General features: G+C 37.1%; 1 protein-coding gene across 4 annotated transcripts in view; it reads right to left on the reverse strand.

Annotated features, from left to right (window-relative positions):
- Positions 1-27,992, reverse strand: part of CHRDL1 (chordin like 1) — a 144,136-nt gene that overhangs the window by 111,376 nt on the left and 4,768 nt on the right. The gene's annotated exons all lie outside the window — the stretch shown is intronic.

Here is a 27,992-nt window from a genome sequence, read left to right on the forward strand (position 1 = left end):
ATGGCGGCCATTCTGACAGGTGTGAGGTGATACCTCATAGTTGTTTTATTTATTTTTTATTTAATTAATTTATTAACTTTTGTTACAGATATTTCTCCTTTTCCCCCCACTGATTTCCCCCTCCGCCTCCTCTCCGCCCTGTCCCCAGATTTGCTGTCCATTGTTCATGCACACATGCATAAAGTTCTGTGGTTTATCTCTTCCCCACCACCTCCTATTCTGGGGATTGTCAGTCTGTACCCCACTTCCACATCCCTGGGACAACCCCATTCCTCAGACTGTTACGTTCATTATATTCCACAAATAAGTGACATCATATGATACTTATCTGTCTCTGTTTGGTTTGTTTCGCTTAGGATAATACTTTCCAAAAGTCAAAAAATAAACCCATTCTTATGTGGTCAATTGATATTTAACAAAGGTGCAAGGATCATTAGATGGAGAAACAAAAACAGTTTCAGCAAATGCTGCTGAAATATTTAGAATAAAATTAACCTTAATCCATATCTTGTATCATGTACAAAAATTAAGTCAAGATGACTCATAGACTTGAATGTAAACCCTAATGCTTTAAAACATCTAGAAGAAAACATTGGAGACTGTCTTTCTTTGTGCTTTTAGGTTAGGCAAAGATTTCTTAGATATGACACCAAAAGCACAATCCATACACAATATTATAAAACAGGATTTTATTAGAATGAAGAACTTCTGCTTTTTTTTTTTTTTTTTTTCATCCTCACCTGAGGACATTTTTCCATTTTTTTTGTACAGATAGAGTGGGAGGGAGAGAGAGGAAGAGAGAGAGAGAGAGAAACATCGATGTGAAAGGGACACATCGAGTGGCTGCCACCCGCACGACCAACCAGGGCCGGGGACAAACTGCAACCGAGGTACATGCCCTTAGCGGGAACCGAACCCGGGTCTCTCCGGACCGCAGGCCGACGCTCTAACCGCTGAGCCAAACCTGCCAGGGCAGAACTTCTGCTTTTGAAAGACTGTTAAGAAAATAAAAATAAAAGCCACAGACTGGGAGAAATAATTTGCATATCACATTTCTGATAAATAACTTGAATCTATAGTATATAAATATATCTCAAATAGTAAGAGTAAGAAAACTACCTAATTTTACAAATGGAAATGCACCTTGGCTAGTTTGGCTCAGCGGTTAGAGCATTAGCCCAAAGACTGAAGGGTCACGGGTTTGGTTCCCAGTCAAGGGTCCACACCTGGATTGTGGGTTCAATCCCTGGCCCCAGCTGGGTTTCTGCAGGAGGCAACCAATTGATGTGTCTTTCTCGCATCCATATTTCTCTCTCATTCTCCACCTCCCACCCTTCCATGCTATCTAAAAATAAAAAAGGGAATGTAATTTGAATACACACTTCAACTAAGAAGAAACACAGATAACAAGCACATCATTAATCATCAGGGAAACGCAAACTGAAACCAGGATGACATATCACTACCCACCTCACCTATTAGAATGGCTGAACTAAAAAAAAAACAAAACTGAAAATATTAAGTGCTGATGAACAACTGGAACTTTCCTTATACTTTGTTAGTGGAAATGAAAAACTACATAACCTCTGGAAAACAAATTGGCAGTTTTAAAGTTAAAAATACATTTACACTTAACAGCCCTGGCCGGTGTGGCTTAGAGGTTTGAGCGCCGGCCCATGGACCAGAGTTGCGGATTAAAAAACAACAAAACAAAACATTTATTATACAACCCACCAATCTCACTCCTAGATATTTTCCTGAGTGAAATAAAAATGTATATTCAAAAAAAATCTGTACATATATGTATAAGTTGGCTCTATTAATTGTCAGCAAAACCTTGAAGCAACTGAAATGTTCTTTGATGAATTTATAAATATCGAAATAATGAAATATTAGTCAGCCATAAAAATAAATGAAAGACTGACATGAACAAACATGAATTTCAAAGGCATTATGCTAAATTTAAAAAGCCAGACTTAAAGTCAACAAACTGTATGATTCCAATTATTTTCATTCTGGAAAAAGCAAAACTATAGGGATAGAAAACATCCATAGTTACCAAGGACTGAGGTTTCACTACAAAGGGGCATACAATAAAATTTGGAGTGACCAAGCTGTTTTATATCTTGATTGTGGTGGTCCCTACACTAAAAAATATATCTGTGAAAACTCACAAAACTATACTAAAGAAAAAGGATGAACTTTGTTGCATGTAAACCATACCTTAAAAACACAATCAAGACATTCCAAAATGAAGGTGGAGTGAATGGAAGCTACACAGACCATCTCCTAGGACAAAACTGGAATTACAACAAAAATAGTGACAAATCATCAGGAAAAAGCAACAGAAAAGCAGCTTGGAGGGCCATATAATCAGGGACACTACTCAATCCTGGTAGAATTGCAGAGGCGCTGGAGAACAGCTGGGAGCCTACAGGCAGCAGCAGCCTCAGCTACGGGCAGCACCCTCAGGGGTACACTCCCAAGCAGCTCCACAGCACAGAGCCAGGACAGATACTAAAATAGCCACAGCCACTCACCTTGGGCTCCGGCAGAAGGAGGGCAGACTGGAATGGAACTCTGTGGGGACACTCAGGATTTGGAGGGTGCTTAGAGCTTTTGCTGAGTTGCAGCAATGCAGGACAGTGGTCATCTTACTCCTTCCCAAGGCTATGGGAAGAGGCGGTGGCCCCTCCCTCAGAGATTGAACCCCAAATGTGGCCATTGTAATGCAAATTGAGGCACATTAACAACCACCATCTGCTCCACCCTTGGGAAATCCCCACACTAAGAACACCCCAGAGAGTTTTTCATTCAACTAAGAAGCCAAGATTCTTCAACTAACTGTGACTAATAGCCTCCAGGCAAAGAGCTAGAGAATAATTATACCATTCCTGGGCTTGCAACTCAGCCCAGGAAGGTAAGACTTGACAGTGGTGTTTAACATGGGTCCTCCCATGTTCATCCAAACCCAGTAGAGGGAGCCACAGAGAGCAGAACACCAACACACACAGAGAAAATTTGAGGGCTCCAAAGCCCACTGAGATAGCCAAAATGGTGAAACAAAGAAACAAATGCCAAATGAAAGAACAAGAGATGTCTACCAAAGAAGAGATAAATGAGGTGCAGTTAAGCAGGTTAACAGAACTGAAATTAAGAGCCATGGTCTTGAGGAAGCTCAACAGCATGTGTAAGGACATGAGCACCATGAGTAAAGACATAGAACTGTTGAAAATCAACCAGTTGGAATTTAAAAAACACCAAGAAGAAATAAACAATGACATATCACAAATAAAGAACACATTGGAAGGTCTAAATAGCAGAGTAGAGGAAGCAGAAAAATAGATCAGTGATTTAGAAGACAGGGTAGAAAAAAATTAACCAATCAGGAAAACAATGGGAAAAAACAATTAAAAAACAGAAAGACAGATTAAGAGAACTGTGGGACAACTGAAAATGTAATAATATGCGCATCACAGGAGTCCCCGAAAAAAAAAAGAACATGAGAAAGGGTTAGGGAATATATTTGAAGAAATGATGAGAGAAAACTTCCCTAATTTGGTGAAGGAAGAAGGCATTCAAGTTCAAGAAGTACAGAGAGCCCCAAGTAAGAAGAACCCAAAAAGGCCCACACCAAGACACATAGTAATAAAAATGACAAAAATTAAAGACAAAAGAGAATTCTAAAAGCAGCAAGAGATAAGCAACAAGTTACCTACAAAGGAACCCCCACAAGTCTCTCAGCTGACATAACAGAAACACTACAAACCAGAAGGCAATGGCATGAGTTAATGAAGGTCCTGAATAACAAGGATCTGAATCCGAGACTACTCTATCCAGCAAGGCTATCATTCAAAATAGAAAGTCAAATAAAGAACTTCCCAGACAAAAAAAGAAAAAAAGTTTAAGGGAACACGTTAGCACCAAACCAGGACTGTAAGAAATGTTAAAAGAAATGTTGTAATTAGCAAGAGAAATAGGAAGAAAAATGTAACCAAACTAAACAAAAATGGCAATAAATAAGTACACATCAATAATCACCTTAAGTGTAAATGGAATGGATAATCTGATAAAAAGACACACAGTAGCTGATTGGATAAAAAGCATGACTCTCATATATATGTTGTTTACAAGAGACCCACCTCACAACAAAAAAACTCACATAAGTTGAAAGTGAAGGGATGGAAAAAAAATCTTCCAAGAAAACGGAAAGGAAAAAGAATCTGGGGTAGCAATACTCATATCTGATAAAATAGATTTCAAAATGAAGGCCATAACTAGAGACAAAGAAGGCCATTACATAAAATTGAAAGGATCTATACAACAGGAAGATATAACCTTGATAAACATATATGCACCCAATATAGGAGCACCAAAATATATTAAAAAACAATTGGAGGACTTCAAAGGAGAAATCGATAGCAATACAATCATAGCAGGGGACTTCAACACCCCGCTCACATCACTGGATAGATCCTCTAGACAAAAAATTAGCAAGGAAACAGAGACTCTAAATGAAGCACTAGACCAAATGGATTTAATAGATATCTACAGAAAACTACACCCCAAAACTACAGATTTCACATTCTTCTCAAGTGCACATGGGACATTCTCAAAGATAGACCACATGTTAGGGCACAAACTAAGTCTATACAAGATCAAGAAGATTGAATTTATATCAAAAATCTTCTCAGACCACAATGGTATGAAACTAGAAATCAATTGCACTAAGAACATACAAAGACATTTGAACACATGGAAGCTAAATAGAATGTTATTAAACAATGAATGGGTCACCGAGGAGATCAAGGAAGAAATCAAGAACTTCCTGGAAACCAATGAAAATGAAGACGCAACAACACAAAATCTATGGGATGCAGCGAAAGCAGTTCTGAGAGGGAAGTTCATAGCACTACAGGCCTTCCTCAAAAAAGAAGAAAAAATCTCTAATAGACTACCTAACCTCACAACTTAAAGAACTAGAGAGCAATCAAAAAGAAAACCCCAGAGCAAGTAGAAGGAAGGAAATAGTAAGGATCAGAGCAGAAATAAACAACATAGAGACCAAAAAAATATTTCAGATGATCAATAAAACAAAGAGCTGATTTTTCGAAAAGATAAACAAGATTGATGGACCCTTAGCTAGATTCACCAAGAAACAAAGAGAGAGAACCCAAATACATAAAATCAGAAATGAAAGAGGAGAGATAACAACTGACACCATAAAAATACAAAAGATCGTTAACAACTACTATGAACAATTATACGGCAACAAATTCGAAAATCTAAGCGAAATGGACAAATTTCTAGAAACACATAGTCTCCCAAAACTGGATCAGGAAGAGATTGAAAACTTGAACAGACCAATAACAATAGAAGAAATTGAAGATGTAATCAAGACTCTTCCAGCAAACAAAAGCCCAGGCCCGGATGGCTTCACGGGGGAGTTTTACCAAACATTCAAAAAGAACTAATACCCATTCTCCTCAAACTATTTCAAAATATTCAAGAAGAAGGAAGGCTTCCAAACTCGTTTTTGGAAGCCAGAATAATTTTAATTCCAAAACCAGAAAAAGACACCACAAAGAAAGAAAAGTACAGGCCAATATCCCTGATGAACATAGATGCCAAAATCCTGAACAAAATACTAGCAAATCGAATCCAGCAATACATCAAAAAAATTATCCACCATGACCAAGTGGGATTCATCCCAGGGATGCAAGGTTGGTACAATATTCACAAATCCATAAATTTGATACACCACATAAATAAAATGAAGAATAAAAACCACATGATAATATCAATAGATGCTGAAAAAGCCTTCGACAAAATACAGCATCCATTTCTGATAAAAACACTCAGCAGTGTGGGAATAGAGGGATCATATCTAGACATAACAAAGGCCATATATGAAAAACCTACAGCCAACATCATACTCAATGGTCAAAAACTAAAAGCATTTCCCTTAAGAACAGGAACGAAGCAAGGATGCCCACTTTCGCCACTCCTATTTAACATAGTACTGGAACTCTTAGCCACAGCAATCAGACAGGAAGAAAAAATTAAAGGGATCCAAATTGGAAAGGAGGAAGTGAAATTGTCATTATTTGCAGATGACATGATACTGAACATAGAAAACCCCAAAGACTCCACCAAAAGTTTACTAGACTTAATAAATGAATTTGGCAAAGTAGCAGGATACAAAATTAACGTCAAGAAATCGATGGCATTCTTATACACCAATGATGAACTCACAGAAAGAGAAACTAAGCAAACAATTCCATTTACCATTGCGGCAAAAAAATTAAGATACCTAGGAATAAACTTAACCAAAGAAATAAAGGACCTATTCACAGAAAACTACAGGTCTTTGAAAAAAGAAATAGAGCAAGATATAAAAAAGTGGAAGCACATACCCTGTTCATGGATTGGGAGAATTAACATCATTAAAATGTCCATATTACCCAAAGCAATATATAGATTCAACACAATCCCCATCAAAATACCAACAGCATACTTCACAGAATTAGAACAATTACTTCAAAAGTTCATATGGAACCAGAAAAAGGCCTCGAATAGCCACAGCAATCTTGAAAAGGAAGAACAAAGTAGGAGGGATCACAATATCAGATTTCAGGTTATACTACAAAGCCACTATAATCAAAACAGCCTGGTACTGGCACAAGAACAGGTATATAGACCAGTGGAACAGAACAGAGAACCCAGAAATGGACCCAAGGCAATATGCTCAATAATATTTGACAAAGGTGGCAAAAGCATACAGTGGAGTAAGGACAGCCTCTTTAATAAATGGTGCTGGGAAAATTGGACAGCTACTTGCAGAAAAATGAAACTAGACCATCAACTTACGCCCTACTCCAAAATAAACTCAAAATGGATAAAAGACTTAAATGTAACTCATGAATCCATAAAAATCCTAGAGGAGACTGGGCAACAAAATCTCAGACATCATACGCAGCAGAATTTTTACTGACACATCACCTAAGGCAATAGAAACAAAGGAGAAAATGAACACATGGGACTATATCAAAGTCAAAAGCTTCTGCACAGCGAAAGATACAATCATCAAAACGGAAAGGCTACCCACTGTATGGGAGAGCATAATTGCCAATGATATATCAGATAAGGGGTTAATTTCCAATACATATACAGTGTTCATACAACTCCACAAAAGGAAGACAAAGAATCCAATTAAAAAATGGGCAGAGGAACTAAATAGACACCTCTCCAAACAGGATATACAAATGGCTAAGAAACATATGAAGAAATGCTCATCATCACTAATCATCAGAGAGATGCAAATCAAAACAACAATGAGGTATCACCTCACACCTGTAAGAATAGCCGCCATCAACAAATCATTAAACAACAAGTGTTGGCGAGGGTGTGGAGAAAAGGGGACTCTAGTGCACTGCTGGTGGGAATGCAGATTGGTGCAGCCACTATGGAAAACAATACGGTGTCACCTCAAAAATGAAAAATTGAACTTCCATTTGACCCAGTGATCCCACTTCTAGGAATATACACCAAGAAGCATAAAACACCAATCAGAAAGGGTATATGTACCCCCATCTTTGTAGTAGCACTATTTACAATCGCTAAGATCTGGAAACAGCCCTAGTGCCCTTCAGTAGACGAATGGATCAAAAAGCTGTGGTACATATACACAATGGAGTACTATGCAGTGGTAAGAAAGAAAGATCTCTTATCCTTTGAGACTACATGGAAGGACCTTGAAAGTATCATCCTAAGTGAAACAAGCCAAATAGAGAAAGACAAATTTCATATGATCTCACTTATTTGTGGAATATAATGAACATAACAGTTTGAGGAATTTGGTAGTCCCAGAGACGCGGAAGCGGGGTACAGACTGACAATCCCCTAAGGAGTGGGGAGGTGGGGGAGGGATGAACCACAGAACTTATACGCATGTATGCATGAACAGTGGACATGGACAACAATCTGGGAAGGAGCAGGGAGGGGAGGGGGAGGGGGGAATCACTGGGGGAAAAAACGAGAATCGTCTGTAACAAAAATTAATCAATAAAAAAAAAAAAAGAAAAAGAAAAAAAAAAAAAAACCAGGAAGATATAACCTTGAAAAACATATATGCACCCAATATAGGACCATCAAAATATATTAATAATATTCCGGAAGATTTCAAAAGAGAAATCAACAGCAATACAATCACAGCAGGGGAATTCAACACCCCACTGACATCACTGGATAGATCCTCTAGACAAAAAATTAACAAGGAAACAGAGACTCTAAATGAAGCACTAGATCAAATAGATTCAATAGCAATCTACAGAAAATTACACCCCAAAATTGCAGAATTGACATTCTTCTCAAGTGCACATGGGACATTCTCAAAGATAGACCACATGATAGGACACAAACTAAATCTCTACAAGTTCAAGAATACTGAAATCATATCAAGCATCTTCTCAGATCACGATGGCATGAAACTAGAAATCAATCGCAACAAGAACATGCAAAAACATTTGAACACATGAAGGCTAAACAGCATGTTATTAAACACTGAATGTGTTACCGAGGAGATCAAGGAAGAAACTAAAAATTTCCTGGTAAACAATGAAAATGAACACACAACAACAAAACTTCTATGGGATGCAGCGAAAGCACTTCTGTGAGGTAAGTTCATAGCACTACCAGACTACATCAAGAAACAAGAAGAATTTCTAATTGACTATCTAACATCACAACTTAAAGAACTAGAAAGCAAACAAAAAGAAAACCCCAGAGCAACTAAAAGGAAGGAAATAGGAAAGATCAAGCAGAAATAAATGACATGGAGACCAAAGAAACAATTGAAAGGATCAATAAAACAAAGAGCTGTTTTTTTTGTTTTTGTTTTTAATATAAAACAGATATATGGACCCTTAGCTAGACACACCAAGAAACAAAAGGAGGGAAACCAAAGACACAAAATCAGAAATGAAAGAGGAGAAGTTACAACTGAAAACAGAGAAATATAAAAGGATCATTACAAATATTATGGACAATTATATGGCAACAAATAGACAATCTAAGCAAAATGGACAAATTTCTAGAAACACATGTCTCCCAAAACTGAACCGGGAAATATAGAAAACTTGAACAAACCAAAGACATCTAAGAATATTGAAGAGGTAATCAACACTCTCCCAGCAAACAAAAGCCCAGGCCCGGACGGCTTCACAGCGGAATTTTACTGAACAGTCAAAGAAGAACTAACACCCATTCTCTTCAAACTACTTCAAGAAATTCAAGAAGAAGGAATTCTTCCAAACTCTTTTTATGAGGCCAGCATAATTCTAATTCCAAAATCAGAAAAAGATACTACAAAGAAAGAAAACTACAGGGCAATATCCCTGATGAACATAGATGCCAAAATCCTGAACAAAATACTAGCAAATCGAATCCAGCAATACATCAAAAAAAATTATTCACCATGACCAAGTGGGATTCATCACAGGGAAGCAATGCTGGTACAATATTTGTAAATCAATAAATGTGATACACCCCTCAAATGAAAGTAAGAATAAAAACTACATGATCATTTCAATAGATGCTGAAAAAGCATTCAACAAAATCCAGCACCCATTTCTGAGAAAAATGCTCAGCAATGTGCAAATGGAGGGCTCATATCTCGACATAATAAGGCCATATATGAAAGACCTACAGCCAGCATCATACTCAATGGGCAAAAATTAAAAGCATTTCCCTTAAGAACAGGAACAATACAAGGATGCCCACTTTCACCACTCTTATTTAACATAGTCCTGGAAGTCTTAGCCACAGCAATCAGACATGAAGAATAAATAAAAAGAATCCAAATTGGAAAGGAGGAAGTGAAACTGTCATTATTCACAGATGACATGATACTATACGAAGAAAACCCCAGGGACTCCATCAAAAATTTACTAGACTTAATAAATGAATTTGGCAAAGTAGCAGGATACAAAATTAACGTCAAGAAATCGATGGCATTCTTATACACCAATGATGAACTCACAGAAAGAGAAACTAAAAAACAATGCTATTCACCATCGCAGAATAAAAATTAAGATACCTAGGAATAAACTTAACCAACGAAATAAAGGACCTATTCTCAAAAAACTACAGGTCATTAGAAAAATAAATAGAAAAAAGATATGAAAAAGTGGAAGCACATACCTCGTTCATGGATTAGAAGAATAAACATCATTAAAATATCCATACAACCCAAAGTTATCTATAGATTGAATGCAATCCCCATCAAAATACCAACAACGTACGTCACAAAACTAGAACAAATACTTCAAAAGTTCATATGGAACCAAAAAAGACCCTGAATAGCCATACCAGTCTTGAAAAAGTATAGCAAAGTTGGAGGGGTCATATTACCAGATATCAGGTTACACTACAAAGCCACTGTAATCCAAACAGCCTGGTACTAGCACAAGAACAGGCAGATAGATCGATGGAACAGAATACAGAACCCAGAAATTGACCCAAGACAATATGATTAATTATTATTTGACAAAGGGGTCAAGAGCATACAGTGGAGTAAAGACGGGCTCTTTAATAAATGGTGTCGGAATATTGGAGAGCTACATTCAAAAAAAGTGAAATTAGACCATCAACTTACACCATACACAAGAATAAACTCAAAATGGATAAAAGACTTAAATATGACTCATGGATTCATAAAAATCTTAGAAGAAAATGTAGGCAACAAAATTTCAGACATAATACAGAGCAGAATTTTCACTGATACATCACCTAAAGCAACAGAAATAAAGCAGATAATGAACACACGGGACTACATCAAACTCAAAAGCTTCTGCACAGCAAAGGAAACAACCACCAAAATGGAAAGGCAACCCAGTCTATGGGAGAGCATAACTGCCAATGATACATCTGATAAGGGGTTAATTTCCAATGTATATAGAATGCTCATACAGCTCAACAAAAGGAAGACAAAGAACCTAATTAAAAAATGGGCAGAGGAACTAAATAGACACCTCTCCAAACAGGACATCCAAATGGCTAAGAGACATATGAAGAAATGCTCAATATCAGAGAGATGCATATTAAAACAACAATGAGGTATCACCTCACAACTGTCAGAATGACCACCATCAACGAATCATCAAACAACAAGTGTTGGCAAGGGTGTGGAGAAAAGGGGACTCTAGTACACTGCTAGTAGGAATGCATTCTGGTGTAGCCACTATGGAAAACAATATGGTGTTACCTCAAAAAATTAAAAATTGAACTGCCATTTGACCCCGTGATCCCACTTCTAGGAATATACCCTAAGAAGCCTGAAACACCAATCAGAAAGAATATATATACCCCCATGTTCATAGCAGCACTATTTGCCATAGCTAAAATTGGAAACAGCCCAAATTTCCATTAGTAGACAACTGGATATAAAAGCCGTGGTACATACACACAATGGAGTACTATGCAGCTGTAAGAAAGCAAGATCTCTTATACTTTGAGACAACATGGAGGGACCTCGAGAGTAGTATCCTAAGCGAAACAGGCCACACAGAGAAAGACAAATATCACATGATCTCACTTATTTGTGGAATATAATGTACATAACAATCTGAGGAATGGGGTAGTCTCAGAGATATGGAGGTGGGGTATAGACTAACAATCCACAGATGAGGGGGTGGGGGAGATAAACCACAGAACTTTTATGCATGTTTGCATGAACAATGGACATAGACAACAAAGCTGGGGACAGGGTGGGGAGGGGAGTGGAGCGAGGTATCAGTGGTGAAAACGGAGAATCATCTGTATCAAAAATAAATAAATTACATAAAAAACAGGCCCATCCTCTGAAGCATCAGCAGAGGCTGATCAGGAGCAGTGTTCCAGTCCTAGCAGCAGCAAGGCTTGGGAGGACAAGACACACCCCTGACAAATACAGAAGCAGATTTGGTGTGGATCCCCTTCCCCAGCAGCAGCAAAGCCCGTAGAGCTGAACATGCTCAGCCTCCAACAACAGGAGAGAATTGGGAGCTGAAAGCACTCCCTGGCAACAGTAGCAGCATATCAGCGCAAACCAGGAGCTGACACTCAACCCACCAGTATCAACAATGACTGATGTGGAGTTGAGTCCCACCAGGCAGCAGAGCCCTGTGGCAGTGCACCAGCTGGACCCACGCACCCCAGCGGTGCTACAGAGACAGACCAATACTAGCCGCCACTTGCCAATCTTCCAGGACCCATGCACCAAAATATTCTTGGAGGCACCGCAGCCTTATTTGATACACGTCAACCTGCCTACACATCCCAACATTGTTCACCGGGCCTAGAACTATGAGACTGCAAAAATGGTGAGACAAAGAAACAATCTCCACATGACAGAAAAGGAGGAATCACCAGAAAAAGAACTACATGAAATGGAAGCAAGCAATTTGTCAGATAAAGAATTCAAAGTGATGATTTTATAGGTACTCAAACAATTTAGTGAGAACTACAAGTGACTTAATGAGAATTATAAAGAGCACAGTGTGATCTACATTGCATAAAAAGGAGGTAGAAGCTATGAATAAGAATCAAGTGGAAATAAAGAATGAAATAGCTGATATGAAAAATACCTTGGAAGGATTTAATACTAGATTAGAAGATGCTGAAGACAGAATTAGCAATTTAGAAACAAGGTAGAAGAAAATACCCAAAAGGAGCAGCAAATGGGAAAAAATAAATAAAAAGCAGGAAGAGAGTTTAGGGGAATTTTGAGACAACACAAAATGTAACAACATTGACATTATGGGGTACCAGAAGGAGAAGAATCAGAGAAAAGAATAGAGAACCTGTTACAAGAAATAATGACAAAAACTTCCGTAATTTGGTGAAAGAAACTGTTACAAAGTCCAGGAAACACAGAGAGTCTCAAGCAAGATGAACACAAAAAGACCCATAGCTAGACACATCATAATTAAAATGGCAAACATTGAAGACAAAACCACAATCTTAAAGGGAGCAAGAGAGAGACAGAAAGTCACCTACAAGAGAGCTCCCATTAGACTATCAGCTGATTTCTCAATAGAAACTGCAGGCTAGAAAAGAGTGGCATGAAGCATACAAAGTAATGAAAGGCAAGGTTCTGAAACCAAGACTACTTTATCTAGCAACACTATCATTCAAAATTGAAGGTAAAATTAAGAGCTTCTAGACAAAAACAGCTGAAGGAATTTACCATCACCAAACCAGCACTGCAAGAAATTCTAAAAGGACTGTTGTAAGAGAAGAAGAAAGAGAGAGAGAAAAAGAGAGAGAGAGAGAGGAACACAAACATAAAATAAAAATTGCAACTAACAAGCATCTATCAATAATAAGCTTAAATCTAAATGGCTTAAATGCTACAATAAAAAGACACAGGGTAGCTGATTGGATTAGAAAACATGACCTATATATATTCTGTGTACTAGAGACCCATCTCACAACAAAAAACTCACAAAGGATGAAAGTGAAGGGATGAAAAAATTTTTCCAGGCAAATGGAACTGAAAAACAAACAAACCAACAGCCCTGGCCAGTTTGGTTCAGCAGTTAGAGCGTTGGCCTGCAGACCAATAATGAGTCATGGGTTCCATTCCAGCTAAGGGCATGTACCTCAGTTGCACTTCATCCCCAGCCCTGGTTGGGGTCGTGTGGGAGGCAGCCACTCGATGTGTCCCTTTCAAGTCAATGTTTCTCTCTCTCTCACAACCTCTCTCTCCCTCCCACTCTATCTGAACAAAAATGGAAAAAAAAAAAAAGTCCTTAGGTGAGGATAAAAAAAAAACACAAAAAACAAAGAAAAAAACCCGGTGTAGCAATACTCACACCTGATAAGATAGACTTCAAAACAAGGGCGATAATAAGAGATAAAGATGATCACTACATAATATTAAAGGGATCAATCCAACATGAGGATATAACCCTAGTAAACATATATTATATGCACCAAATATAGGAGCACCAAAATATATTGAAAAACTTCTGGAGGACATTAAGGGAGAGAACAATAGCAATATAACCATGATGGGTGACTTTAACACCCCACTCACACCACTGTAGAGATCTTCTAGATAAAAAAATTAACAAGGAAACAGACTCCTCAAATGATGAACTTGATCAGTTGGACTTAACTGATATTTACAGATCATTTCACCCCGAAGCTACAGAATATACAATCTTCTCAAGTGCACAAAGGACATTCTCAAAGTTAGACCACATGTTAGGAAAGAAAGTAAATCTCCACAAATTCAAGAAAATTAAAAGTATATCAAGCATCTTCTCAGATCACAATGGCATGAAACTAGAAATCAAATACAATAAAACACTCAAAAACATTCAAACACATGGAGGCTAACTACCATGTTATTAAACAATGAATGCACTACCAATAAAATCAAGAAAGAAATCAAAAACTACCTGGAAACTAATGAAAATGATCTCACACAATACAAAAGCTGTGGGACACAGCAAAAGCAGTCGTGAGAGGAAAGCTCATAGCAATACAGGCCTATGTCAAGAAAGAAGAAACATTTTTAATCAACTAACCCAACAACTTAAAAGTTTAGAAAGAGAACAAAAATAAAATTCATAGTTTTAGAAGGAAGGAAATAATATAAATCAGATCAGAAATAAATGAGATAGAGACTAAAAAAAACCAAAACAATAGATCAATGAAACCAAGACTTCATTCTTTGAAAGATAAACAAGATTGATTAACCTTTGCCAGCCTTAACTAGAAACAAAGAGAAAGAACCCAAATTAATAAAATCTGAAATGAAAGAGGTGAAGTAACAATGGACACCACAGCAATACAAAAGATTGTAAGAAAATACTATGAACAAGTATATCACAACAAATTCGACAACCTAGGCAAAATGGATAAATACTTAGAATCATATATTATTCTAAAACTAAACTGGGATATATTCTCTCTCTCTCCCATTTTGTTTTTTTGTTTGTTTGTTTGTTTTGTTTGTTTGTTTGTTTGTTTTTTGTTTTTTTTAGGAGTCAACCAAATTTTTGGTGGCCTAGAAAAAATATTTAAAAAATAAATTAATAAACCTTAACTGGGAAGAGTCAGAAAACCTAAACAGATCAATAACAATTAAGGAAATAAAAGAAGTAATCAGCAAAATCCCAGCAAACAAAAGATTTGGTCTGGTCGGCTATACAAGGGAGTTTTACCAAACATTCAAAGAAGAATTATCACCTATTCTCCTCAAACTATTCAAAAAAATTACAGAGGAAAAAAGACTTCCAACCTCTTTTTATGAGGCCAGTGTAATCCTAATCCCAAAACCAGATAAAAACACTACAAAGAAAGAAAATTATAGGCCAGTATTCCAGATGAACATAGATGCCAGAATCCTCAACAAAATCTTAGCAACTTGAATCCAGGAATATATGTTAAAAAAATTATACACCACCACTAAGTTGGATTTATCCCAGGGATGCAAGGCTGGTACAATATTTGTAAATTGATAAATGTGATACACCACATAAACAAAATGAAGAATAAAAACCAGATGATCATATCAATAGATGCTGAAAAAGCATTCGACTAAATCCAGCATCCGTTTCTGATAAAAACGCTCAGCAATTAATAGAGGGATTAATAGTGGGAATAGAGGGATTATATCTAGACATAATAAAGGCCATATATGAAGACCTACAGCCAACATCATACTCAATGGACAGAAACTAAAAGCATTTCCTTTAAGAACAGGAACCAGACAGAGATGTCCACTTTCACCACTCTTACTTAACATATTACTGGAAGTCTTAGCTACAGTGATTAGACAAGAAGGAAAAAATAAAGGATCCAAATTTGAAAGGAAGACGTGAAACTGTCATTATTTGCAGAAGACCTGATATTGTACATAGAAAGCCCTAAAGACTCCATCAAGAAAACTACTAGATTTAATAAGTGAATTGAGCAAAGTATCAGGATACAAAATGAACATCCAGAAATCATTGGCATTTTTATACACCAATAATGAACACACAGAAAGATAAACTAAAATAAAAATCCCAGATACCATTGATTGCAACAAAAAATTAAGATACTCGGGAATAATTTTAACTAAAAAAGGGCCTGTTTACAGAAAAATACAGGACATGGGAAAAAGAAATAGAGGAAGATATACAAAAGTAGAAGCATACACCTTGTTAATGTATTAGAAGAATTAACATCATTAAAATGTCCATATTACCCAAAGCGATCTATAGATTCAATGCATCCGCCATTAAAATATCAGCAACATAGTTCACAGAACCAGAACCAACACTCCAAAAGTTTATATTGAACCAAAAAAGACCCCGATTAGCCACAGCAATCTTGAAAAAGAAGAACAAAGTAGAAGGGATCACAATATCAGATTTCAGGATATACTACAAAGCCACTGTAATCAAAACAGCCCAGTACTGGTACAAGAAGAGGCATATAGATCAATGTAACAGAATAGAGTACCCAGAAATTGACCCATGCAATATGTTCAATTAATATGTGACAAAGGTGGCAAGAGCATACAATGGAGTAAAGACATCCTCATTAGTAAATGGTGTTGGGAAAATTGGACAGCTATATGCAAAAAGTGAAACTAGACCACCAACTTACACCATACACAAGAATAAACTTAAAATGGATAAAATACTTTTATGGGGGGTATGTGCCCCTAGTGGGAACCAAACCTGGGACTCTCTGGTCCACAGGCCCATGCTCCAAATGCTGAGCCAAACCAACCAGGGCTGGATAATAGACTTTAATGTGACTCATGAATCCATAAAAATCCTAGAAGAAAATGTAAGTAACAAAATTTCTGACATCATATGCAGCACAATTTTCACTGTGCAACACCTAAGGCAAGAGAAACAAAGGGAAAAACAAGAATAATTGGGACTACATGAAACTAAAATGTTTCTTCACAGCCCAAGTGTCCATCAGTAGACGAATGGATAAAAAAGCTGTGGTACATATACACAATGAATGTAAGCTAGAAGTTATGTTGTCCATTTAATCTATATTGCAAAGTAAGACTGAACCTTGTGTATTCTGTATTTTATTCTGGATTCTTTTGCTTGCTTGGATTCACTCACTCTGAGTTGATATCAGATCTACCTACTTAAAATATGAAATTGGATGAGTTTTCATTATCAGCTATGTGATCTTCATGGTTGGGTGATTTGTCCCTTTTGTACTTGATGGAAAAAAAGGAATAATAAAAGATAAAACCTCTGACACACTAAGCAAGCACTACAACAAAACAAGCTATCAAAGTGTGGGTTTCAAGTGCATTTACATATTTTTAAAGTTCACATCCCACAGAAACAGACTCATAGATACAGACAATATGCTGATGATTGCCAGAGGGGAGAAGGGTGGAGGGAACTGGGTTAAAAAAAGTGAAGAGATTGAGAACTACAGATTGGTAGTTACAAAATAGTCGAGGAGATGTAAAATACAGCTTGGAAAATTGTAATATTGTAATAACCACATATGGTGCCAGTTAGGTATTGAAAATATTAGGGAGAACACTATGTAAAGTATATGATTGTCTAACCGCTACACTGTACACCTGAAACTAATACAAAATAATATTAAATGTAAACTGTAATAAAACATAAACATACTGTTGTTAAAGGCTCTAACTTGCAGGAAAGTCTGTTTTCAAAGGAACAGTGTAAACTGATGCCATAAAGAAGGTATTCTTTATATATCTCTTTTAAGTTAGTTGCTATCTCTTCTTGGAAATATCCTTAAGGCAGGTTATTTCACATGCAATATTAAATGGATCCTTTCAGTTTATTTAAACTCACCATTTATTCATAAAATCCACAGATAATCCAAATAACTTGTTTCAGTGGTTAGGTTTCCATTCCCCTAAATTCAGCCTCTGAAGAGTATTGTTAGACAACATGTGAAAACTGAATTATCTGAATTTTCCTGTTCCAAATTTAGCCCAAAGGCTATAAGGTAGATAAGTGTAAATAATAGCCAGGGAACCAGGTCCTGAACAATATAGAGCTAGATAAGAATGGTGATAACATTAATAACAAAACAACAACTAATATTTGTCGAGCATTTCCTATTAATCAGGCTCTGTTTTAAAGGTTTTATATAAATTAACTCACTAAATTCTTTCATAACAATCTTACAAGGTAGGTGTAATTATTAGCCCCGTTTTACATTTGAGGAATCTGAGGCATACAGAGGTTTGGTAACTTGCCCAAGTTGACATGACTGATCAAAGTACAGATCTGTGATTCAAATCTAAGTAGTTTGGTTTCAGAACCAAGTACTATCACCATTGCGGAATTCTGCCTTTCCTGCTAAATAGTTGTAAGGTGCAAGTCATTCACTTTTAGAACTTGGAAAATGAAAGGTGTCCACACATTTTTGCCTTACCTTTTCTCAAGTTACTTTTCCACTTATCTTTGATACACAGCTTTGATTACCTTTTAAGGACAGATGTTGTCTCTAGTGAAGTCAGGTCATATTCAAATAGACAATATAAAATGGTACAGCTGGCAGACTTTATTTTGCTTTTGCTTTTTTGTATCTGAGGTGGTGATAAAGTATAAAGTATAAAATAGTACCCATGCTGTCAGAGGGTTTGAAATCTAATTGGGAAGCTAGAGTTACTACGCCAGTGAAAAGCTCTTTTGTGTTCTTTAAACCTAATAGTACTTTTCTCATAATACTCACATAGCATTTATCACATATAACAGGACGGGTGTCTTGCAAACTATGCTTCTTGAGAATGAAAATATCTTACTCAAACATAAACTTCTGATAGAAACCTGATCTTAAATGCATAAATAATGATCTTTCATCAAGTATATTAGTCCTAATATATTAGCAATATTGGATTTGGCCAATTACACCCCAGATAGAAATCTATAAATTACTGGAAGGAGCAAATTCAGGCAGACAAGAAGCTGAACAATACATGATTGGTGCTATTAAATAATACTTCCTCAACTGATACTAATTTTTTTAGGCACATGACAAAGGTAAGCACTATAATCTTTAAGACATATTTTGCAATGGTTGTCCAAGTTTGAGTGGCTGATTTCTCCTTGAGTATGCTGAACAATTGTCAATTTTCATAAACTATGATAAGTTAATTTCAGCACATGCTTATAAGTCTGAACTTTTTAAAAAAAAAATTCTCACCCAAGGATATGTTTTTCATTGATTCTAGAGAGAGAGGAATGGAGATGGAGCAAGAGAGAAACATCATTCAGTTGCCTCCCATACACACCCCAACTGAGAACTGAACTCACAACCTGGGTATGTGCCCTGACTGTGAATTGAACTCATGACCCTTCTGTGTACAGGGCGACATTCTAACCCACTAAGCCACACCAGACAGGGCATAAGTCTGAACTTTTAAAAAGTTTTTGGTATCACGCATGGGAGAATTTAATGAGTTACACAGCATAACTGACCACAGCAAAAGTTCCAGTATATGCTCTTGCACAAGAAGCACAAGTGAGATGATTTTATTGAAACAATGATGCCTCATCAACTTCTAGGAGATACAGGCAGCAAAAGTAAGGTTATGATTTGCCAATAACTGAGGCATACCAGCTGAAGAATGCATAACTTACCACTAACTAATGGTATCTGTAAGCAGAACATGGTCTCAGTAAAATTCCAACTAACATTTGAGATGGCCCTTCAACCTGCATCATGCTAGCTATTTTTCAAATGATTCAACTGGTCCTAATAAGAAGTGGTAATCCCTGACTTTAGGGGCCACTGTTAACAGAAACGATGATGACAAAATGTAAACAACAGGGATGTGCCACTATGCCATGACTGTTTTGCCCAATCATTATTGCCTAGCATCCAGGATTAGGCAAAAGGTCAATAACTTCAACACCAGTACAAAAGCAAAAAAAAAATTTCCCATAAACTGTTTTTGATAAAAGCTATTACTGTAGATACATCATTCATCATGTAAGTATTATGATAATATTTGTTTATTATAGTACATACAGTCAGTAGAAAAAGAGAAATGAATCTTGGCTGTTCACTATATGAGTGTACAAATCAAGTAAACAAATTCCTTTTTAATTACTTAGTTTATAAAGGCAACTCTAATGGTGAGGAAAAAATTAAAAGTACTTCTCTTCTGTCATCAAATTTGAAGCAGAGTGGAAGAAGAGCAAGATATAGTACTTTTGAAAAGTCTCCTATTTCTCTGACAATTTGATTTCTAGAATTAAAGTTAAATTTCCTCAGAATTTATGATTTCATTTCCAGGCTGTAGAAGCCAGTGAAAAGGAAAATGAAGAAGAAACCAACATCTCCATACAACTATTCCTCTTTATCCAGGAGTTAATTATCTTACTCCTATTTGTTGGATCATTTGCCCAAAATTAATTCATTTTACTATATACTGAGTGGCTTGTGCACAGCTTGGCCATCCTACTACCTGCCTTGTGGCTGTTTCACTTTTCTACTAGCAGGTGGGCAAAACTCGAGGAAAAAAAGAGTCCATATTTCAAAGATGTTTGACAGTCGAGCAAAGCGACAGCACTGGCTAAGAACTGGAGATTTTTGCCCTGGCCAGTTTGGCTCAGTGGTTGGAGCATTGGCCTGCAGACCAGAGAGTCCCGGGTTTGGTTCCTGCTAGGGCCATGACCAAAAATAAATAAATAAATAAATAAAGAATAGGAGATTTCCCATAAAATTTCAATTCATTGTGCCCCCCTACTTCCCATTAGCATGGATAACTGGGAGTTGATGCTATTCTCATTAGTCTTTACTATGAGGCCAGGGGGAGATCCTTTTACAGAAAGACTGCTTGGCTGGTAAAACCGGACCTGAATATGTCTCTGGCGAAAATAATCTCTTACATGTCATCTGGCATGGGGCTTTGAGCAAAATCAAAACTCTTGTAAAAAAAACAAAACAAAACAAAACAAAACAACAACAACAACAACAAAATTGTTCTTCCTATTAGCACTTCAACTATGCAAATCTCTGCTAAAAGAGATTTACTTTCTATTTGGTCAAGAAGTCAAGTTTTGCTCTTGAACTTTATACAACAGAATCAACTTTTCATGTTCTGCAACTGCTATCTAAAACACCTAACTTTTACTTCAGACAACATGGGATAGATTTCCACTATAGGTGCATTTTAGGGAATCAATTGTGAATTGACATATTAAACCAAACCGGTTAAAAGACAGTGCTTAATTATGTATAATGCTGAGCATAGGGAAAAAAAAACAACTAGAAGTATATATACCAATTAACCATGGTCATCCTTGCATGTTTAGACTACCAACAAATTTTGTTTTCCTTATACTTGTATGTATCTTCTAAATGTTTAACAATAAGCATCTATTTTAAAAATCAGAAAAAAATCATATTAATATAAAGCTTCCTTAGGACATCTGATAATTGACAATCCATTCTATTGGACATATTTAACATCATTTTGTTTAATATTTCCATGTTCTAGCCTTCTACTAACTTAAATCATATAAAGGTAAAGTACCTGGACTACATTCCCTTAGCACTTATAGAAAGACCTTTTATTGTGTTATAATTTAATACTTGCCCTTTTCCTTTATAGGGGGTCAATTAAGAAATGCCAAACAGCCTGGCCACTGTGGCTCAGTGGTTGAGAATCAACCCATGCACCAAAGGGTTGCCGGTTCGATTCTGGGTCAGGGCACATGCCCAGGTTGTGGGCCAGATCCCCAGTGGGGGCCATGTAAGAGGCAGCCAATTGATGTTCTCATATCTCTCTCTCTCTCTCTCTCTCTCTCTCTCTCTCTCTCTCTCTCTCTCTCCCTCTTCCTTCCTCTCTCTCTCCAATCAATAAAGAAAAAAAATTAAAAAAAAGAAATGCCAAACAGAGAATTGTTTTTTCTATGAAAACAAGGTAACAGACAGTGCCCTTATACCACTTAGAATGTGCTTTATTCAAACATCCCATGATCAATATGTTTGAGGAGATGGGAGATGGGAAATAGATCTCTGTAGATGATCTTGTGACAAAGTCCAGGTGTACTCCAAGTACCTAAAGTTAGAGCCTTGGCTTCCCTGTTTCACCTCCCAATCCACTATTCTGGCATTCTTTAGTTTGCTGTCCAGAAAGCAAGGATTCCTTTCAGTTTATAAGTAGAGAGTCTTTAGTTCAGAGAGTATACACAACTCAACCACTACCATACAGCAAGCAACAGAACTGACCAGAAACCAGGTCTCCTTATTTAAAGCACAGTCTTTTTTTCATTAGACTCTGAAGACATTACAATCTTACTGAGAAGTCAGGGAAATATAAGTATGGACATAAAGGCACATATTTTTAACCTTTGTCACACATTTCCATTGGTTTAGCTTATTTAGGTTTATGAATTATTTTAGTTGCAGTCTCTGTCTTTTAACTCTCATGGTATATTATCTCTTAGAAATTCTGGTTACAAAATTCTTTATTCATTCACTTGGATCATCTCATATGTGTTAACTGGCAGCCATGTGCAAAGGACTAAGCTTCTATTTAAGAAAATAAACTAGCCTCCTAACAGAATTGCTAGAGGAAAATTGGTGTAATGAACAGAACACTGAATTTGGAGATCTGGGTTTTAGTTTTTGTCCTGGCTTGGACTTGCTGTCTGTCCTTGCACAAAGTCACCTGACTTCATTGGTTTTCAAGTTTCTCATCTAAAAATTAATGGGATTATATCACTGGCCTTTCAAAAGTGTTACTCCAATAGCTAAAAACTAACTTACTAAAAACTAACTACATGTCAGCTACTGTTGCAAAGCACTTGGTGTACACAATTTCATTTATTCTTCAAATGCCCATGTTGAAGGTCGTTAAGCTACTATTTACCCCACTGTACTGATAAGAAAACTAAACCTGGGAAGGTTAGGTGACATTCCCAAATTAAGTAAGAAAGTTATGGAGCTGGAGTTTTGATTTAAGTGAACTCCAGAGCCTTCACATCCAACCCCACCTGCTTCCCCAACATAAACAAAATAATTAAGAATGTATTCTGAAAAGCATTAAACTTTCTAATTTTAAAGTATTTTTCTACTCCCACCTACTTAACCTTATAAAACATGAATAGGCCTATGCTTTTGCTTGTTTCTTTCTATTATCTAATAATCACCTCAAATGTTAAAGTTAGAATATAGATGAGGAAAACTCAAATCCATCTGGTTGGTTTAACAATAGACATAGAGGCTCTGGATAGGCTCCATAAGGCCATGCTTCACATGTCTGAAAATTTTCTAAGTATTTTTTTCCTTCCCTTACATCTTCTGGTGGCTTGCCCTTCCTGAGAACTCCAGAGGCTCATTTTCAGCCAAATGTGAATGTTGGAAGCTTTTCTCCAGAGGAGATAAATGAGCGAGAATCCAGTCCCTTGGAAGATCCAGCTAACTCACCTTATAAATCAAAAATGGACTCTGTGAAGTACACAAGCAATTCCTCTCCCTAGAACCTTTGCCAGACTTGGCACAGGATGGCTCATTCAAAATACATAATTGAATATTCCTAACAACTCAATTCTTCCGCATCACTTTGATCAATAGTTCATTACCTAAGTTAGAGCTGCCAAAAGAGGCAAACTCTTCAGCCCATTTGTCCCATATTTGCATGAATATTATGCACTAAATGTTACGCTCCTTTGAACTTCAAAAGAGCTTCCTGGCCTCTTTGACTAGAACTTTAACAATGGAGAATAATGGAGTTAAAGAAGGACATTTTCCAAGTTACAGACTTCAAACCTCCTGATTCTGGACAGTAACAAACTTTTTATAAGCCACAAATGGCTTATTCATCCACTGTGATGCACCATCAGTATTTCCTGGGTTCCTGAGCCTGTCTTCCCTCCTGGGAGAGCAACCATAACAATGGATAATTAGGTACTAGCTAGTGGCAGCACCCACCTCAACATTTCCTTGTGAAAACAGATTTCCACAAATACAGCATTTTTTCCAGGCAACTTCAGATTTTACACCCATTGAATGAGTATCTTTGACCATAATGGCGACCCTCTTCATTCCACTCTGATGCCCCAAATGCAAGTGCAAACAGGCTACAGAGACACCTTCCTTGATCTAAAAGCTTATTTTATAACCATCCTGTGAAAGACAAAAAAACTTGGCTTTTTTGTGCAAAATGGTTATCTGGCAATAAGGAGAGACATGACGGTTTGTTACCTTCACACTTGTTTCCTTAAATTTTTCTTAGTTTAAAACAAAAAAAACAAAAACACTTTTCCTTCTTCCACTCTCATACCTACCCTTCCCTAGAATATAACAGTAATACATGGGAAATGAGATATTCTTTTACTTTAAAAGGCTTTTCTTCTGTATAAAAGTAGTTCTTGTGAATTGTGAGAACTTTGGAATATAAAGAAGCATGAAGATGAACAAAAATAACATTCATGAACCTACCACCCAGAGATAAAAGAACATTGGTTCCCCGTTACACATCATACATGGAATAGAGAACTATGGGTAAAACCTCAAATTATGGAAGCAGTAGAAGAATAGAAGAATATATAAGAATATGGAGTTGAAAAGACCTTCATAGGAATTTTAAAAGAAATCCGAAAGCCATAAAGAAAATGAATGACAGCTTTGACTACATAAAAAATTTAAAATATCTTATAGGAAAATATGACTCAAAGTTTAAAGCCAATGACATATTTGGAAAATGATATTTTAAATGCAAAACTTGAATAACAAAATTTCAATTACAAAATGTTCATGAATAAGCTTTTACCAACCAGTAAGACAAGCAACCCAACTGAAAAGTAGGCAATTCACTGAAGAAATACAATTGGATTAAAAATAGTTGAAATGGCCCTGGCCGGTTTGGCTCAGCGGTTAGAGCGTCGGCCTGCGGTCCTGAGAGACCCGGGTTCGGTTCCCACTAGGGGCACGTACCTCGGTTGCAGTTTGTCCCCGGCCCTCGGTTGCAGTTTGTCCCCAGCCCTGGTTGGTTGTGCGGGTGGCGGCCACTCGATGTGTTCCTTTCACGTCGATGTTTCTCTCTCTCTCTCTCTGTTCCTCTCTCCCCCTCCCACTCTACCTGAACAAAAAACGGAAAAATGTCCTCGGGTGAGGATAAAAAAAATAAAATAAAATAAAAAATAGTTGAAATGATGTTCCAGTAAAGGGAAAATATTAGAGCAAAACCGAACTGTGGCATTCCCTATTAAAATCCAAGATTAATAATACTTTTGGTGAAAGAATTAGGAATAAAACATGCATACAAAGATGGTGGGAGTATAAATTAATACACTGCTTTGGTTGACAGTCCTTAGAAGATTAAAACTGAACATATACCTTGACCTAACAATTCCTCACAAATACTTACATAAGTTCCTAAAGTTGTTCATTAATGTCTTATTTGTAATAGCAAAAACTGAAAACAACCTATATATCTACAAATAGGGACTGGTTAAATAAACCATGGCAGACTTATACAACTGGAAACTATGAAGGCATTAGAAAAAATACGGTACTGTTATATTGCAATGTTCTGACATGAAAGGATGTCCTAGACACATTGCTGAATAAAAGCAGGTTACAGAAAAAGACATATGTCCCATTTTTGTAGTAGAAAACACCCTATAGACATGTAAATTTATTGTTGTAACACAGTTGAAAGCATTTACAAGAACACATAGCAAACTGTTAGTAATGGCTACCCCTGGGGAATGGGATGGGTGTTGTGGAACACAAGTTCTCTATAAAGCTCAGATGCTTTCATATTGTTTTGTAAAATAAGTATTATTAATTTTCTAATATAACTAAATTTATTTATTTGTTTATTTATTTATTTTTTTCAGATAGAGTGGAAGGGAGAGAGACAGGGAGAGAGAGAGAGAGAAACATCGACGTGAAAGGGACACATCGAGTGGCTGCCACCCGCATGACCCAACCAGGGCCTGGGACAAACTGCAACCGAGGTACGTGCCCTTAGCGGGAACCGAACCCGGGTCTCTACGGACCGCAGGCCGATGCTCTAACTGCTGAGCCAAACCGGCCAGGGCTAATATAACTAAATTTAAAATAAGCACTTTCCAAGATTATCAAATTTCAATAAGCAAGTTTTTTTTTCTTTATATAGATTTTTTTTTTTAGAAAAAGTGGGATGGAAGGAGAGAGAGAGAGAAACATTGATGTGAGAGAGACACATCGACTGGTTGCCACCCGCACGACTCCAACCGGGGCTGGAGACAAACTGCAACTGAGGTACATGCCCTTGGTTGGAATCAAACCCAGGACTCTTAGGTGCACATGCCGACGCTCTAACCGCTGAGCCAAACTGGCTAGGGCAATAAGCAAACTATTAATGGTTGCATTACAGTGTACTACATGGATCATTTATACAAATATTCCCCAGTGGATTGATATTTCCATTGCTTCTAATTTCTCAGTTAGAGCTGCAGTATAAAGCTCTGTGTATGTGTGTGTATGTGTTGGTAACATACATAGGGCATATGCTTTGAGATTTCCCCTTTAGTAGAGATAAGTTTGCACATGTCTTTGAGACAGTTAGCTTGGGATGTCCACACAGAATGATTCTGAATGGCTCATTCAGGGAATGACCATGACCTTGGTCTCATCCTCTGATTATAAGCCTGATACACTAGACTAAAACTGGTGCCCTAGGCCATGTGTTACGTAATCATTTTGACACCAATTGAATGTCAAAAGGGCTTAGGACATATTCATAGGCAGTAGGACTCTTTTTTTTTTTCTTTATTGATTTGAGGAAGAGAAGAAGGGAGATAGAAGCATAAATGAGAGAGAACATTGATTGGTTGCCTCCTGCATGACCCCCACTGGGGATCGGGCCCACAACCTAGGCATGTGCCCTGACCAGGAATTGAACTGACGGTCTCTTCGTGCATGGGTGGATGCTCAACCACTGAGCCACACTGGTCAGGCAAGCAGTAGAAAACTTTAAAAAGTGATAGCTTTTAGTCTGTAAATAGTTTTTAAGTCATATTTTTCTTTGGTTTGTCAACTAAGCTCTATGTCACATGGACAATATTCCTCAATTCTTCATAAATGTGAAAGGCTTCCCAAAAGAGTCGGTCTTCTAAGAGTTGCATGCTTTCCTCATGATGCCTTTAGTAACAGGCCATAAGGGAAGTTTCTAAGAGAGTAAGCATTTTAGTCCCAGCTGGCTGTGGGCTGAGTTGAGCTGAGAATGGAGGGACAACTTTTTTTTTTAATCAGGTCTGCTTAAATCAAGGAGGACTTCTAGAAATGGAGGGATCTGATGGACTATATTGAAGTAGAAGAGGAAGGAAGTCATTTAAGGAATACAAAGGGAGAGACTGATCCAAGCTTCATTATTGAGATCATGCCCTGCTAAACTCCCTCTTATGGCCCAATCATACTAGATATCACTATACATCACTAATTTTATTTATTTATTTATCTATTTATTTATTTATTATTTTTTATCCTCATCAGAGGACTTTTTCCATTTTTTGTTCAGATAGAGTGGGAGGGAGAAAGAGGAAGAGAGAAAGAGACAGAGAAACATCGACGTGAAAGGGACACATTGAGTGGCTGCTTCTCGCACAACCCAACCAGGGCCAGGGACAAACTGCAACTGAGGTACGTGCCCTTAGCGGGACCTGAACTTGGGTCTCTCTGGACCACAGGCTGACGCTCTAACCACTGAGAAAAACTGGCCAGGGCTACATCAGTAATATTTAAAAGCTTAATCAAAATCAGTATTTCTCCTAGGAATAAGAGTAAGTTTACTATGAAAATCATAGCAGTGCACAACCACACAGAACAATGGAATAGGCTTGCCACTGTTTCCCTGTCAATAAACCTCATGCCCAATATATGTAACTTATGCTGATGAAGGAGATAACTGTTTAAATGATGGGCTTCAGATTCTGCTTCAGCTCCTACCAAGAATATTTTCACAGTTCTTTCTTATGAATAAGTTCAGTGGA

The sequence above is a fragment of the Molossus molossus genome, unplaced genomic scaffold (genome assembly GCF_014108415.1).
Source record: "Molossus molossus isolate mMolMol1 unplaced genomic scaffold, mMolMol1.p scaffold_m16_p_2, whole genome shotgun sequence".
Taxonomy (NCBI): domain Eukaryota; kingdom Metazoa; phylum Chordata; class Mammalia; order Chiroptera; family Molossidae; genus Molossus; species Molossus molossus.